The 15,072-nt window shown below is 40.6% G+C and overlaps 1 pseudogene; it reads left to right on the top strand.

The window, feature by feature from the left end:
• The window catches only part of LOC102423639, a 76,646-nt pseudogene that overhangs the window by 60,907 nt on the left and 667 nt on the right, over positions 1-15,072 (top strand).

Below are 15,072 nucleotides of genomic sequence, written 5' to 3'. Positions count from 1 at the left end.
TATTTGTTGACTGACTGAACAAACTGACAACATCTATTAAATATTTGCTTCCAGAGCTATGCAATGAAAAGAACTGAGAAGTCTAGAGAGCATTTTTTTAAAGAGCATTTTAAAATGCGATCCTAGCTCTTCTTTCCTGAAATAGTACATTTTCCTTAACTATTAGAGGAGCTTCTGTTCTCCTTGCAGTTTTTCTTGTGAAGCAAGGTTTTGTCAACAGCCCAGTCTACGGGGACCTCCAACTAGGAATGTTTCCATTAGTGAAAAATGACACCCACATGCAAACCCCGAGGAAACCTGTCAAGTGCACCTACGATTGACAGGACTTTGTTCCAGATTTATCTCTGACCAGATTTACTGCTGCTCTTTGTCTAAATTTGTTCTAATAACAGTAGCCCAGGTTGGACCAGCATATCAAAAAGTCCCACACCTCAACACACACACACACACACACACAACTGAACTCAGGCTATCATAAACATATATTTCTATCAAAAGAACAACTTCATGCTAGAGAAAGGCCTTTAAGTGTTTTCACTCGGGCTAAGGACAGCTATTATATTACAGAGACACATCACTATGAACACAACCAGCATTCCCTAAGCAGAGGCTCTGGTCTTTGTCCGCAGTTGCCTTACAGACAATGCTGGTCAGGCCATTACATTCCATCCCGGTCTGGGTCTGCACAGATCTGAACAGTGTAGCTGCTACAAAGCTATCCCATAGTTAAAACATGTCCTATACATGCCCCAGCTAACAGCGTGACCTTGCTCAAATCACTAAACCATGTGCCCTGGTGTTCCTATTTGTAAAACACAGAGAATAATACCTGTCCCAGGCACTCATCCTATCAGGGTGCTGGAAAGATAGGTGAGATTAGTGATGGTGAAGCTCTTTGTTTGAAAGGTGCTATTTAAATCGCAAGTACTATTATTAGGGCTCTCTGCAATTTCTCAGCTAATGGACTATGCAACAGATGGGGCCCAGAAGACGTTCGATATTATTGATATCTCCCTTGAATTTTTTTTTCCTCTTTCCACTTCTCTTGTTTATTGTTTATTAAAATTCTAGCTCTGAACTACATAATAAGAAAAAAACACACAGAAGGCTTCTGTGTTTGGGATGAATTTGTGAAGATCACCTTATCCAGGTAGTTTAAAATGTATTACTCCTGTCATTTGTAAATGCGTGGAGGCCTTACCAGCAGGAACAACTGACACAGTTGGATTAAGCAGTTACAAATGTGTTAGGATTTGATGCAGGTGAGTGGATGGATTGTGAGTTCTTTTTCTTCCTTTTATAACATTCTTTTTTCGTGTTTAATGTTTGGGAAATAAAAGTTGATGGGGGGAAACTTTAAAGCCCTACCTATACTAAAAATGTTTGTCTGGGAAGTCTAACATGAACACTTTAGACTAAACTAGTAGGATAGCATTAACTACTGACCGAAGATACACCAGTCATTTACAATTCCACAAACGAGGCTATCATAAACATATCAGGAAGACTCAATAATGGGGGCACTGGCCACTCAGAGCCAGGAGAGGAGGGAGGAGGTGGAGGTTTAGATCTGGCAGGTGGAAGTGAGACAGTTAAGAATATAAAAGGTTTTGAAAAACAGCCTGATTCATAGACCTGTCATAATCACAATCTCATGCCCAGCAGCCTCCACCGCCAGCTTACTTTCTGCTTAAAATCACTCTGGCCGAACCAATTGCATTTTTAGTGTGTGTTTTAAGTCTGCCTTTTAATACAAATTATTTCAACAATTAACTCGCCGTCAAGATGCAACTTTAAGCTGAAACACACATCTAAGATTTGAGAGGGAGATGCCTAGTAAGACGCTGTATTTGACCCAATGTGGTTTAACCCAGCCATCTAAAGGCTGCTGCTGCTGCTAACAGGAGTCTCCAGTGAGCAGGCAGCGCAGGCGGTGGCTGCTGGGCAGAATAAGAGCGAAAGGAACAGGTTGTGCCTGTTTATTGCTGCTTGGTGTTGTTCCCAAATAAATGGATGCTAATTGAGAGGGAGTGTGGCTTCAGATTTTATGACACCCTGGGTATATGTTAGGAAGTCTCAGGAGGGCTGCTTTAAATTAAAGCTAATGTTAAACTGCTTAATTAGCATTGCTTATAGCGAATTTCATTTTTCCCTGTTAAGAGAAGGATGTGCGATGTTACAGTTTTCCTATTGCAAAATACTAAACTATATGATGGAGGTAAAGAAGTATTTTGGAACTGAATGACTTGCTGGCAAGGGAGGACCAGACGGGATGGCATTTTACTAATTAAGATGAGTGGTGTGCTATTCCGATGGGAGGAATACAGAGTGGAACAATGGAATGAAATCCTCAGGATGACACCATTATTTTGGAAACTATTATATATCAGATGGGGTTGGGGACCTATAAGCAATTCCCAGTAAAAAATGAACCAGTCACTCTTGAACAGTCTTTGGTAAAAAGCATTAAAGATGCTGAGGACTAAAAGTCCTGAATTCCATGTAAATCATTCGTACCTGGTGAGAGCATAATAGAAACAGCAGAGGTGGGAATAGTCTCTACTTTTGCCAAATATCACTGCCAATCAGCACTCCAACTGCTCTATCTTTGACTTTTCTTAATCTCATCTCTGACACTGGCTTTAGCTTTGTTCCCATTTACACATAAACTGTGCAGCCTTTGTGCATTAGTTCAAGCTCCTTCCTTAGTGTCACAGCAAGTCCCCCAATCTCTGGGTGGTTTCATCTGCAGCAGATGTGGAAGGCGGAAGTATCAGATTGGTTGTTTGTGGGCTGGCCACCAGACACGAAGCTCTGGCCATAGCATAAGGTACAACCACACCAAAGGGCCTTTCACAGATTGATAGGGTAAGAAGCTGCCCAGAAAAAGAAACCCAAGCTTGTAGTTGTGCATAAAAATGGTTTACTAAGTGAACTGTCCTGCTCACTGTCTCAGGAGAAAATTTCTGAGGATGACCACCACGCAGTCTGCCAAAAAGGACGATTGTCATCCGAGAATAAAGAGATGATTATTTGGCTCTCTGATGCAAGTCAAAACACATCTCCTGCTCACAAGGAGCCAGCATGAAATGGGTACCGAGCTGGGAGAACAGGTGTGTTTGCACTTGTAGGAAGCAGTAGGGATATGAAAATGACTTAGCAGCTGGTGAAAAAGGAGATTGAAGTTGTGCCAGGAAAAAGGGTGTTTTTCCCCTAATTATGCAAAAGCCTTAATTTTATTGATCATGTTGTTCTCTTCTTTCTCCATCTAAATAATATGAAGTCTGTGCAACAGCTCATTTGGGAAGTCAAAAACATGGCAAGGGATGCTTATTAAGGGAATGAGGGTCAAAAAACACTCGTTAGTAGATAACCTTGCTATTTTCACAGGGTTTATGAACCATAGAAGCTTAATTAGAAAAAAATAAAAGATGTAATAAAATGAGATGCAGTCATTAGAGCTGACAAAAATGGCATGAAGAGAGTGACCTCAGAAAACAAAACCGAGGAAACCTGGAAGGTTCTTTTTTTTATTTGCACTGTTTCTTAATTGTTGGTGTTTATTGCTTCACTCATTTGACAAAACTTTATGAGACATGTATTTAGTGGCAGGCACTGAGCTACACTTTTAGAATACAAAGATGAAAAATGTGTTTTCTGCCTTCTGCAATGGTTCCCAATCCCGGGGGTGAAAAAATGTTTCACCCTAATTCAGTCGAGGTGGTTGTCGGGTCAGCTGCTTAGCTAGAACTTTATTTTAATTAAGAAGATTCGTCTGACCTTTCATGTCAGGTGCAGATTCCACTTTTAAAAGTTGAATCTTAGTTGAATTCTTCAGATGATTTGTGAGAAACTTAGCAAAAGATTTGCATGGAGGGCAAGAACCTCACTCACCCATATATGACCATGCGACTCAGAAGGCCCATGTCTTCCCCTTGACTTGCTCTGTGATCCTATAAGTGATCCCACATGAGCATGTAACCCAGATATGATCATCTTTTCTGAATCCAAATATAGTAAAAGACAACAAACAACAAAATAAAAAAAAACACCCCCAGCATTCACCAAAAAGGAACAACTCTTTGAAAATGTGTTAGCGACATCACTGCCCTTTGCTTCCAATCTCCCCAACTCAAGGAAGCAACGTGTGCCAAGCAACCAAGGAGCTGAGGCAACCTTCCGACTCTACAGCTTGTGGTTTTGAACCAACATTGCACATCTCTCCTCACTGTCAGAAACTGTATCAGCAGCCCTCAGAGCTGGAAACAGCAGTCACCGTGTGAGGTTCCATGTCTCTCTGTTTCCCTTACAAAGTGTCAATCATTGCGTGGTCTCGGATACGTTGACTTGCTCACTGTTTGGTAACATTGCAATGACAATGTGTTTTAAATATATGCTGGAAGGACAATTTAAACACTTGACAGAAGTGAGAGTCAAGACAGACCATATTTTCCTTTCTGAATCTAGTATGCAAGGGAAGCTGCACATACTGCCAGTGTTTTATTGTCGTTTACATAGTCTTCAAATGTGAAAGTGTTGGCTAAGCAGGCATTTGCTGGTTGGTTTTACCTTGAGAGCCTAGTAGAAGGGGGGAAACGTTGCTAGTTAAAAAGAAAACAAAGAGGTCAGGAGCCTAAGGCACCAACCTCCAGGTTTCCTATTCATTCTGTGGCTCTCCAGATGAGGCACCTTTTTCCTTAAACTCACACTTATCCCCAGGCTACTGTCCTGGAACTTACACCCTTACAATGGTGCACGCAACACTCTACAAATGGTCATCCACTTGTAGTAGGGGAAAGAATCTAAGGAGAATGTAAGAAAGAAAAGATATAAAACAGTGTGGCAGGATGATTCACTGAGCTATTGAATCATGCTTTATTATTAAATTACTTTTCCCTCTTCAGTTCCTTTCCAGGAAAAAGATCCATGCCTTTTGGACTCCGCTGCCTCAGGGGTCCAAATATATTCCTCCTGCCTTTGTTTTCCAAACATTGTGAGCATTGAAGATATTATGTTAATAGGATGATGAGAAAGAAGTTGGCTTGACAGAGAGAAGGTTCGCCTTGCCTGTAAACAGAGTGAGGAGCCTGCGACCTGCACCTTCCTCCCAGGTTGGGCTTCAGCAGAGATGCCTATGGCTGTGGGGGAGCACGGGAGACTTGGTTGGAAAGTTTGTAAGGAGGAAATTCCGACCTAGAAGAGTTGGCTGAAGGCAACAACCCCTAATTGTTCCTTGTCTTTTCCAAACAAGTCTGTGTACTGGGGACCCTCAGGTGTTTACCAGAATCTTTATGCTTAATCTTTAGACGTCCTTGCTTAAAGGACACTGCAGACACATGTGTCCTCCCAAGAATGCTTACCCCATTGATTGTCTCTAAAAGTTAAACTTTACCGCAAATTGCTATTACAATAAAAGCCTGAAGAGGCAGGCGAACGAGGCTGAATGGTTCCTATAGCCAGGCAGTCCCTTAGCCCTCTCTTTCACAGCAATTGTTTGTCAGAGTAATCATTCATCCATCGCTCACGGTCTGCTGGTCAGCGTCGGCATATGGTCAGGTCATCACAGAAGGAGCAGGGTTAGCTGCTTCAAGGGGACTGCACTTGCTCAGACAAAGAGCCTATCAGTGGTGAACATAATGGACCATCCTGGCTCTTCACCATGTTCTGGGCAAAATTTAATCCCCTGGAAGGAAAGAAGGAAAGGGGGCACAATAATGGCAAAATTTGGGTTTTCTACCACTTTAGTAACTTACAGAAAATAAATATGACATTTCTTGATCACACAAATTTATGACTCCAAATTCAACAGTTTCAGATACAAGCAAAGTAGACTAACCACATTTGATAGCAGTTTGTTCTGCTAGGTGTCTTTTTCTCCCAGGGAATGTGTGGCTGCTGTTATTTCTTCTTTGGCTATACTTTGCAGAAAAGTGCTGACTTCTCCAAGAGCCATAAATTATGGTCAGCAGCCCCAGAATCTGTTATTTGGCTTTTTTTATTCTACTCCATAATTTTTAATTGAATACCATTTTGTGGTGTCAAGAACTGTTAGTTTTATCGTATTGACTAGGTAACAAGTTAGCCTGCCACAGTTTCATGGATGTTGGCTGATAACTCTTGGGTTAAAGATGAAGGACTTTATTATTCATGGCACAGCAAGCAGCACGAGTAGCACATTGTTGTCTGTTCTTCCTTGTCTTCAAGTCCTACAGAGGCAACACAGATGGGCCCACGTGGATGCCTGCACATGCAGTGGCTTGCATTTCAGGAAAAGAACCTTGAACTTAGGGAACTTGAATCTTGTAAACTGGGCAGCATGCTTATCTTTTGCTCTGGAGGGAAATATTATCTCAAAAATGGTTTGCTATACTAATCTCCTTGAAAAGACAATCCAGGGCAAAGGACAGTCCATGTCTCTGCTCCCAAGACAGGCAGAGATGTGAGAAATACATGGAAAATTACCTCTGAGCAGTGCTAAGCCTTCCAAAGCACTTATAAAGGCTAAAGAAACATGGCCTCAACCCCCAGAGAATCCAGTGAAATAGATCAATTAGCAGGTGTGGGACTATAAGCAGAGAAATCCACTCTCCAGTGCTTCTCTTTCTGTGATTATAAAACAGGAATGAAATCTTCCCACTCACTGCTTATTTTGAGAAATAAAGGAAAAAGAACAGTCTGACAAATGCTTGAGCTTCATGATGGACACTTTAAAATAGAAGACATCGTATAAAAAACATACTGGGTTCTAATCACACTTTTATTCTCTGATGCCTTTGGAGGAAGTGTGATAAACAGGGATATTTATTCTGATAGAGATACTGATTTCTTTAAATGGCAAATATAAGTTTAAACCCTTAGTTTCATCAAACTATAAAGCTGACTACATATATTCACTCTGTTCTTATTAAAATCACTACTTAGATTTCTTAAGAAATCAAATAAGTTTGCTGTCTCTTGATCACATCACTTTCTAGCTAGAAAAGAATATTGATGTGTGATTCCACAGTCCTCCTTACATTGTTTTCCCCTTACCCCTCATCATCATCTCTCTCTCTCTCTCTCTCTCTCTCTCTCTCTCTCTCTCTCTCTCTCTTTCACACACACACACACACACACACACACACACACACACACAGTTGGCAGGACTGCCTCCCTATCTATCTCCCAGCTAAGGGGTAGCTGATCTCCTCTTCATTCTGTCTTCACTCCCTCTCTGCTGCCTAGTGAGTTTTGACATAAAGCCAAAACTAGACTTTATACTCACAGATACAAGAATCATTAGACTATGCAGGCTGTATTTAAAAGTTTACCTATGCCTGGCTGGTGTGGCTCAGTGGTTGAGCATCAACCTACGAACTAGGAGGTCAGGGTTCAATTCCTGGTCAGGGCATATGACCAGGTTGCAAGCTCGATCTCCAGTGTCGGGTGTGCTGGAGGTAACTGATGAATAATTCTCACCATTGATATTTCTCTCTCTCCCTCTTCCTTTCTCTCTGATATCAATAAATATATTTTGGAAAAAAATAAAAGTTTACATAAATTCAAATATAAAACCTCCAGCATTCTATGTTTAATTCTACAACAATTGTATTAAAATATGTCCTAGCCTCAGGCTGGGTGGCTTAGTAGGTTGGAGCATTGTCCATGAACCAAAAGGTTGTGGGCTCGATTCCTGGTCAGGACACATACCTGGGTTTCCAGCTCAATCCCCAGTCGGTGCACCTACAGGAGGACACTGATCTACTAGTACATTTCTCTCTCACATCCATGTTTTCTTTCTTTTTCTCTCTCTCATATGTGGAATTTAATGAACAAACGGAACTATCAGGCAGACAGCACGGGGTGGAAGGTAGGGTGTTGGGGGAGGGTGGTTGAAGGGATTGAGCCAAAAAGAAAAGAAAAAATAGAGAGAACTCATGGACATGAGCAACAGTGTGGTGATTGTGGGGAGGGAGGAGGGTCGGGGGGGCTGAGTGGTAGAGGTGGGAGAGGGTATAGAGGGGATAAATGGTGTTGGAAAAAAATTAAATTTAATTAAAAAAATAAAATCAATAAACAAATAAACATATCCTGAGGTGAGAATTTAAAAAAAAAGATGTTCTAAATTTCCCTGAAGACAGTGTTTATCACATATATGCTCTATAACCCTTACAAAAGAATGCCTAGGCCTACACTCCAGATCTAGTTAATCAGCATATCTGAGGACAGAACCCAGAAATTCGCTTTTAACAAGTACCACAGGTGATCCTCATAGCCACTAAAGTTTGAGAACCACTTCTTTACTATAATCACCAATAGGATTTCAATAATGATGTTTATCTTCTAAATTTTACAATATAAAACAAAAGAAGAGGCTGTTACTTTAAAGGTAAAAAAAAAAGGCAAGAAAAGAACAAAGTTTTTTAATTAAATAGAATTATTTCTAAAGACCAGACTTAATTATATACATAAATAGCTCCATTTCCTTTATTAAAAGGCAAAGAATCTGAATAGATTAACTATCCAACAATAAGCAAATAGTGAACTAAAATATAGTACATCTACTCAGTGGAATATTCTGCAGTTTTATAAATGGTTATTATGAAAACTATTAAGCAATATAGAAATCTTCAAGAAAACAAACAATAATGTAGAGCGCAAAATTGCAACTAAATCTATGTATGTATTTGGAAAAAACTAAGAGAGAAAAAGTCAGATTATGGGTGAGTCCACTCCCTTCATTTTTTGTGGGTTTTTTTTCAAAAACATTTAATGTTGTATTTCCCTAAAATTTTAAATAACATTTAGATTGTGACAGGGGTGGAACTCCAAATGCAGCCTCTGACAAGTCTACCAAGTAGATTAACACTAATTTGGCAAGTGTTATGAAACAAGGAAATAGATGAAAAATTTTCAGTGTCACATATTAAGATCTTTTTTATTTCCTATCATCTTCCCGCTAATATCCAACTACTTATCACCAAGACTCTTTAACTCACTTCTCAAACTAGAAATCAAATAACTCTTCTCCTCCCTCCCATAATGGCTTCAAGGGCCTGCATCTGCTCACTGTCTTGAGGGGTAGCACAAAGATCCACCCTCCAGAAAGCACCTATAGTTCCCCTTTAGAAGTCCATGGGTCATCTGGCCAAACTTAGAATTCATAATAAATTTTGCTCTGCAGTACATTGAACACATTTGGTTTTTTATTGCAGTTGTTTTTCTTAGAGTTTCAATTTAGGAAGAGAGAATATTTTTCCCTCTACTTACAAGTTGAAAATGATATTAAGAATCTCAAGACTCTTGGAAGAGTATAAGCAATAAAATCCTATATAATAAAAGCCTAATACGCTAAGTGTCCGGTCGTCCGATTGGCCATTCAGCCAATCAAAGTGTAATATGCTAATGATATGCTAAGGCTGCTCAACTGCTCGCTATGACGTGCACTGACCACCAGGGGGCAGACACTCCGACTTGCTGCTGAGGTCTGGCCCATTGGGACTGAGCGAGATGGGCCAGACATGCCCTGGAGCCCTCCCACAGTCCCTCCCAGCTGGCCAACCTACTGTGTCCCTCCCCGGCCCTGATCATGCACCAGTGGGGTCTCTTGGCCTGGCCTGTGCCCTCTCCGCAATCTGGGACCCCTCAGGGGATGTCGGAGAGCCGGTTTCAGCCCGATCCCGCAGGCCAGGCTGAGGGACCCCACTGGTGCACGAATTTGTACACCTGGCCTCTAGTAATACAGATAAAATCTATGTCAGGGATGTCATGAAAAGTGTCTCAAGAAGGGCACTGCACAGGGCTCAGGCAAGAGGTTGAGTGGCAGCCAATATCCAGCTGGAACTTGGCTCACCAGATCTGTTCTTTTGTTGATGCAACACCCAGAAGAGAGTGTACATTTCTCTCTTGGGAGAAGAAATCGGCTATATGTTTATTTTTAAAGCTGTTTGATTCCATGATTTTCACCCCATCAAATACACCTGCCCAGGAAAAGCTTCAATATAACAGAGGATCTGGATCAGATGCTACCAAGTCTACTCCTACTGCTCAATTTTTTCTGGGCACACAGACTCCTGAACAGAGCTTGACTTGTACATAGGGGGGAAATCTTCAACTCTAGCATCTGTCCCATCCAAGCACAATTCCAGAGAAGCTCAATAATAATGATGTTGGTGTCCCTGAAAATGACATAGCTCCTTTAGGATGTGGAGTAAGAGATGGAAACTGGCACTCCGTGCCTACCCTAAGTCCTCTCTACTGATGAGCTTTTAACTTCACCGCGAATGTATGCAAGTGCCGAACACAATACCTAGGACAGCTGTGTGCCTAATGAATCACAATATTATTATCATTATTATTGTTTCTCTCATCTAAACTCTGAGTGAAGAGGAAATCAGTCAAACATTAAATTGGAGGTGGGGAGATCCCACAGTCATGCACTGGGTAAGTTTCAGACCAGTTATAAAACTGCATTTTCCGCTTAGCTAACTGACCCGTACTGACCCGTACCCAGCCTAGTGAATGCTCACACCATGCCTCGTAGTGAAACTGTAACTTGTGACAGTCATGTGCCCATACAGCTGCCCTAATCCACCACAAGTCTGTTTTTATCACGAAACCCATCTTACAACTGTTATTAATTTTTAGTCACTGGTATTTTTTTTTACAGAATTGCTCATTTTTAACACTTTCTAATCCATCAATTTCAAATCCAACAATTTTAAATCCAACAAAAAATAGAGCTTTCATTTTCATGATTCAATATTGTGTCCATTTGTTGAGTTAAGATCAAAAAATTTTTCCCCATGAGCTCAGCCTTCGTGATTCAGTCTTAAATGCATCAAATTGTAGTGAAGAGGCAGCCTCAGAATTAACCTTTGAAAACAGCCTGTTTTATTCAGTCCCATCAATAATTCAGAAATTCATAGGGGCTCAGAAACCCATAATGCTAACTACTGAGTGTTAAGCCTGAACTACTCTCTAAATTAGAGTGTTTGAGGCTACAAGTCTTCCCCAGTTCCACCTGGCTCTACCTGAAATCAAGGCTCAAACACCATGCTAGGGCCAATCTGACCCTCCACCTAAACTTACAGACTACCAGGCCACAGTCAGCAGCTACAGAATTTAGAGAGAAGCTGGGAGTTCGGCTGACATTTGGCTCTTTAGATCCTCAGGGAAAGAAGAAACATATCATAGGATGGGAATAGTCAAAGATTCACCAAAGAGAGAATCAAGGGAGGTGATGAAAAGTGAGGGGAGCCAGGTCACAGCCCACTCACACAATATAAAACAGAGCTGTACACATCTACCTCGTATGTTTCACATGCAAAATAATTGCTGAATCTTAAAGAAATAATTGTCAGCCATCTTTCATGTGTAGAAAATATCTTTCTGGATATAAAGAAACATGATCTAACAGGCCCTTCTGCCCTCTGGGGAACATAGCATGTGTGCCATACAAAGACCCTAGACCAGTGGTTCTCAACCTTCCTAATGCCGCGACCCTTTAATATAGTTCCTCATGTTGTGGTGACCCCCAATTTCATTGTTACAAATTGAACATAATTAAAGCATAGTGATTAATTACAAAAACAATACGTAATTATATGTGTTTTCTGATAGTCTTAGGCGACCCCTGTGAAAGAGTTGTTCGACCCCCAAAGGGGCCGCGACCCACAGGTTGAGAACTGCTGCCCTAGACTCTGGAGACAGACATTCCTGAGATCAAATCCTCATCTGCCATTTATTATCATACAAGTTACTTAGTCTCTCTGAGCTTGTTTTATCCTCCAAAAAATATCTAATTTACAAGGTAGTTGTCAAAACGAAATGAGAAAACCTAGCTCAGCACAGAATAGGCACCCAGTGAGAGTTAGCTTCTTGCTCCTTATCTTCATAAGAATTTGCAAACTAGGTGTTAAGGTAATAAAAAGAATCTCCTTGTTTCCAAGATTAGCCTTTTGTGGAGCTGCTCCACTTCCAGACAGTCTAATTAACACCCAGTCTTCACCTTGACCCACACGTTCATCAGTTTCAAGAACAGTTAATGGCTAGCAAGAAGTCACAGAACAGATCCAGTCTCCCAATTCTTAATCCCAATGGATACTTCTGAGAATCTGCTTGTGACAAAAATATTAAATAAAATTAAAACAGAATATTTTATTTGTAGTTTAAAATACAAATACAGATCTTCAAATTCATCCTCACTGTCATCCACAAGAAAAAGATATTTCCAATTAAATGTTTACTTTAGTTTTTATATTAATTTGTATAGCAGATATTTATGCTGTAGTATAGCTGCCATATATATATATGTATATATATATATATATATATATATATATATATATATATATAACATATAAATATATAAATATATTTTATTTCAGAGAGGAAGGAAGAGAGAGAAAGAAATAGAAACATCAATGATAAGAGAGAATCATTGATTGGCTGCCTCCTGCAACACCCCACACTGGGGATGGAGCCTACAACCCCAGCATGTGCCCTAACCGGGAATCAAATTGTGACCTTCTGGTTCATAGGTTGATGCTCAACCACTAAGCCACACTGGCTGGGCTACAGCTGCTTTTGTATGGAGTGTAAATACTTACTTTCTTCTCTGCGGATCTTTATGTTAAAGTTCTACAAACAAATAAAATATTACAGACTTTGCAATGCTGTTTGCACATAACTAGAGAAATGTTTTAAATACTGAAGCTTGGGACAAACCTCAGACCAATTAAATCAGAATCTCTGGGGTAGATCCCAGGCACTGGAGGGTGTCCAAGGCTCCCCAGATGATTTTAATAAGCAGCCTGAGGGAAGTGGGATGGAGTAGACATGACTATTTCTCTCCCCCTTTGTTTATTACACTTCAGAGCCCTGCTCCCCACTGATTAATCTCTGAGTGCCAACTCTAGCCAAGACACTGGTTGGGATTTTAGAAGAGCCACATCATCTCTCCCAGGAAGAAGCCCCGTGAGTTTCCAGGCCCAGCCTGGAAGCATTTCTTATGATGCAGCTCTTCCTTGCAACCTTCCAGATGACTTGGCCTGGTCCTGTGTCCCCCCTGCACTGGGCTTATGCCCCCTTCCAGTGGTTAAAATAGACTTCGTTCTGTCTGCTAGTCCTCCTGGTCTGGTTTCCTGGACAGAACTAGAAGCATCTGGGGATCTTATTAAAATGCAGATTCATCAGATTCAGGTTGAGAAATGCAAAGGCAGGGCCCTGGTATTCTGCATTTCTAATAATCTCATGGTGCTGATGCTGCCTCTCTTCCAACCACACTTACGTAGCAAAGTCATAGGTGGTCCTTTTCATCTCTAAATTCTGAAGCAGATACAATTCTTTTGTTTCAAGGCCTTTTTTCTTCTGTGAGATACTCTTTGTTTGCCATTTCTGGTATATTTGATGCTGAGTCTTTGGGTGGAAATGCATCCCACAATGAAAACATTCCTCATCTGGAAAAGCACAATCCATGTTATGAAAACCCAATTTTACATTCAGCTCACAGGAAGCCCCATGGTGAAGAGTGAGAATTTCCTGTATAAATAAATTGATGAGTAGTTATACATCTGGAGCAATATGTGTTGAGTATCAAGTGAAGGTACAGACCTGAAATGGCAAATACACAACAATCACAAATATCTCCCATTTTCTTCCCTCTGGAGTCCTTGGCAGACATCAATGACCATTCATAACATTCTTTTTTTCCTTTGAGATCATAGTTAGCCTTAGAATCCTTCCCAACACAGAGATCTACCCAATAGCCAATATTGACATCCCTGATATGGATATGATGAGAGCTCAGAGAAAGAAACAATTGACTCCAAGTAGGAGCACTTCCCTAAAGGAATTGATTTTGATTTAGCCTAGTGAGACAATGTTCTTTCTTTGTGACACCAACCTGCCAGTGATAATAAGCTAGAATGTTTAAGTATTCACACACTTAAAATAACATTAAATATTCATCTTATTGTAACTACGTAATTATAATGTGTGCTTTATCGATACCTCTCATGAAATCCTTGATTTTCATGTTCCTGATATATCATTAATACTAACAAAACAACAACAATTTCAAATGGTTCCCAGAAGTAGCACCGATAGAAAATCCATAGGCAACACTTACGTTGGGCTCAGCTCCTGCTGTTGACTTGGAGAACTGCATCTGGAATGTGCTGCCACTTATGCTCCACAATCTGCCACTATCCAAAGAACATGCTCCCTTCCTGATTAGGTTATCTGTGTCTTTGTCAGTTGGTATATATCACTGTATAATGAGTGACTTACATCAGAACTTCAAAAATATTTGCTGAGGAAATGAACCGGCTCTTTTGAAACCAGGTTGAAAACCAGTATCTGCTAAATCATCCCTCATCCCTGCACATATCCTGTTTGCTGTGCTCTGTGCAATAGACACCCAGCTGTCCCTGGAAGGCCAGTTTCTATTTCCATGTGTTCCACTTCAGCTTCCCTCTTCTACCTGCTGGTCCATTTCGGCCTATCAAGGCCCACCAGTGTTAATCCTATCTCCTATCTTTGGAGGGAAGGCCAGGCTCTGGTCAAAAAGAACTTTTCATTTTTTTCCATTATTGTAGAATATGAACCACTGATTTCCCCCAAGTTGCCACATTCTGCCTTACACTGTGCGAGCTGCATTAATGAACCCATTTATGAGCAGCCCACACCATGTAAATACCTGGAAAAGGAACAAATTTCTGAGTCTGTCAGGATTTAATTCTGCCACCATTTTTAGGAAGTTGTGATAGCTTTGAAAAGAAGGCAAAAACTATGTTTCTCTCATATTTCAAAAATGACTTCAATAAAGGTAAAATTAAATCAAAAAAATACTTTGTAGTTAAAGATGCATTAACTTTGAAATCTTTATTAATCAGAGAGCAGTGGAAGCAGTGGCAGAATCCTTCCTTCTGAGTCATGACAATGGGACAAATCATAGTGAAGCAAATTCAGGGCCACAGACACCAGAACTCAACAAGGGAGAAGTAGAAATCCAGACAAATTGCAAATTCAGGGCTGGAAATATGAGCATTGAAATCAAGAGTAAAGCTGCCAGGCTTCTTCTACAACAGG

The sequence above is a fragment of the Myotis lucifugus genome, unplaced genomic scaffold (assembly GCF_000147115.1).
Source record: "Myotis lucifugus unplaced genomic scaffold, Myoluc2.0 scaffold_5, whole genome shotgun sequence".
Classification (NCBI taxonomy): domain Eukaryota; kingdom Metazoa; phylum Chordata; class Mammalia; order Chiroptera; family Vespertilionidae; genus Myotis; species Myotis lucifugus.
The sequence above is the reverse complement of the archived record's forward strand: the minus strand, read 5'-3'. Positions and strand labels throughout refer to the sequence as shown.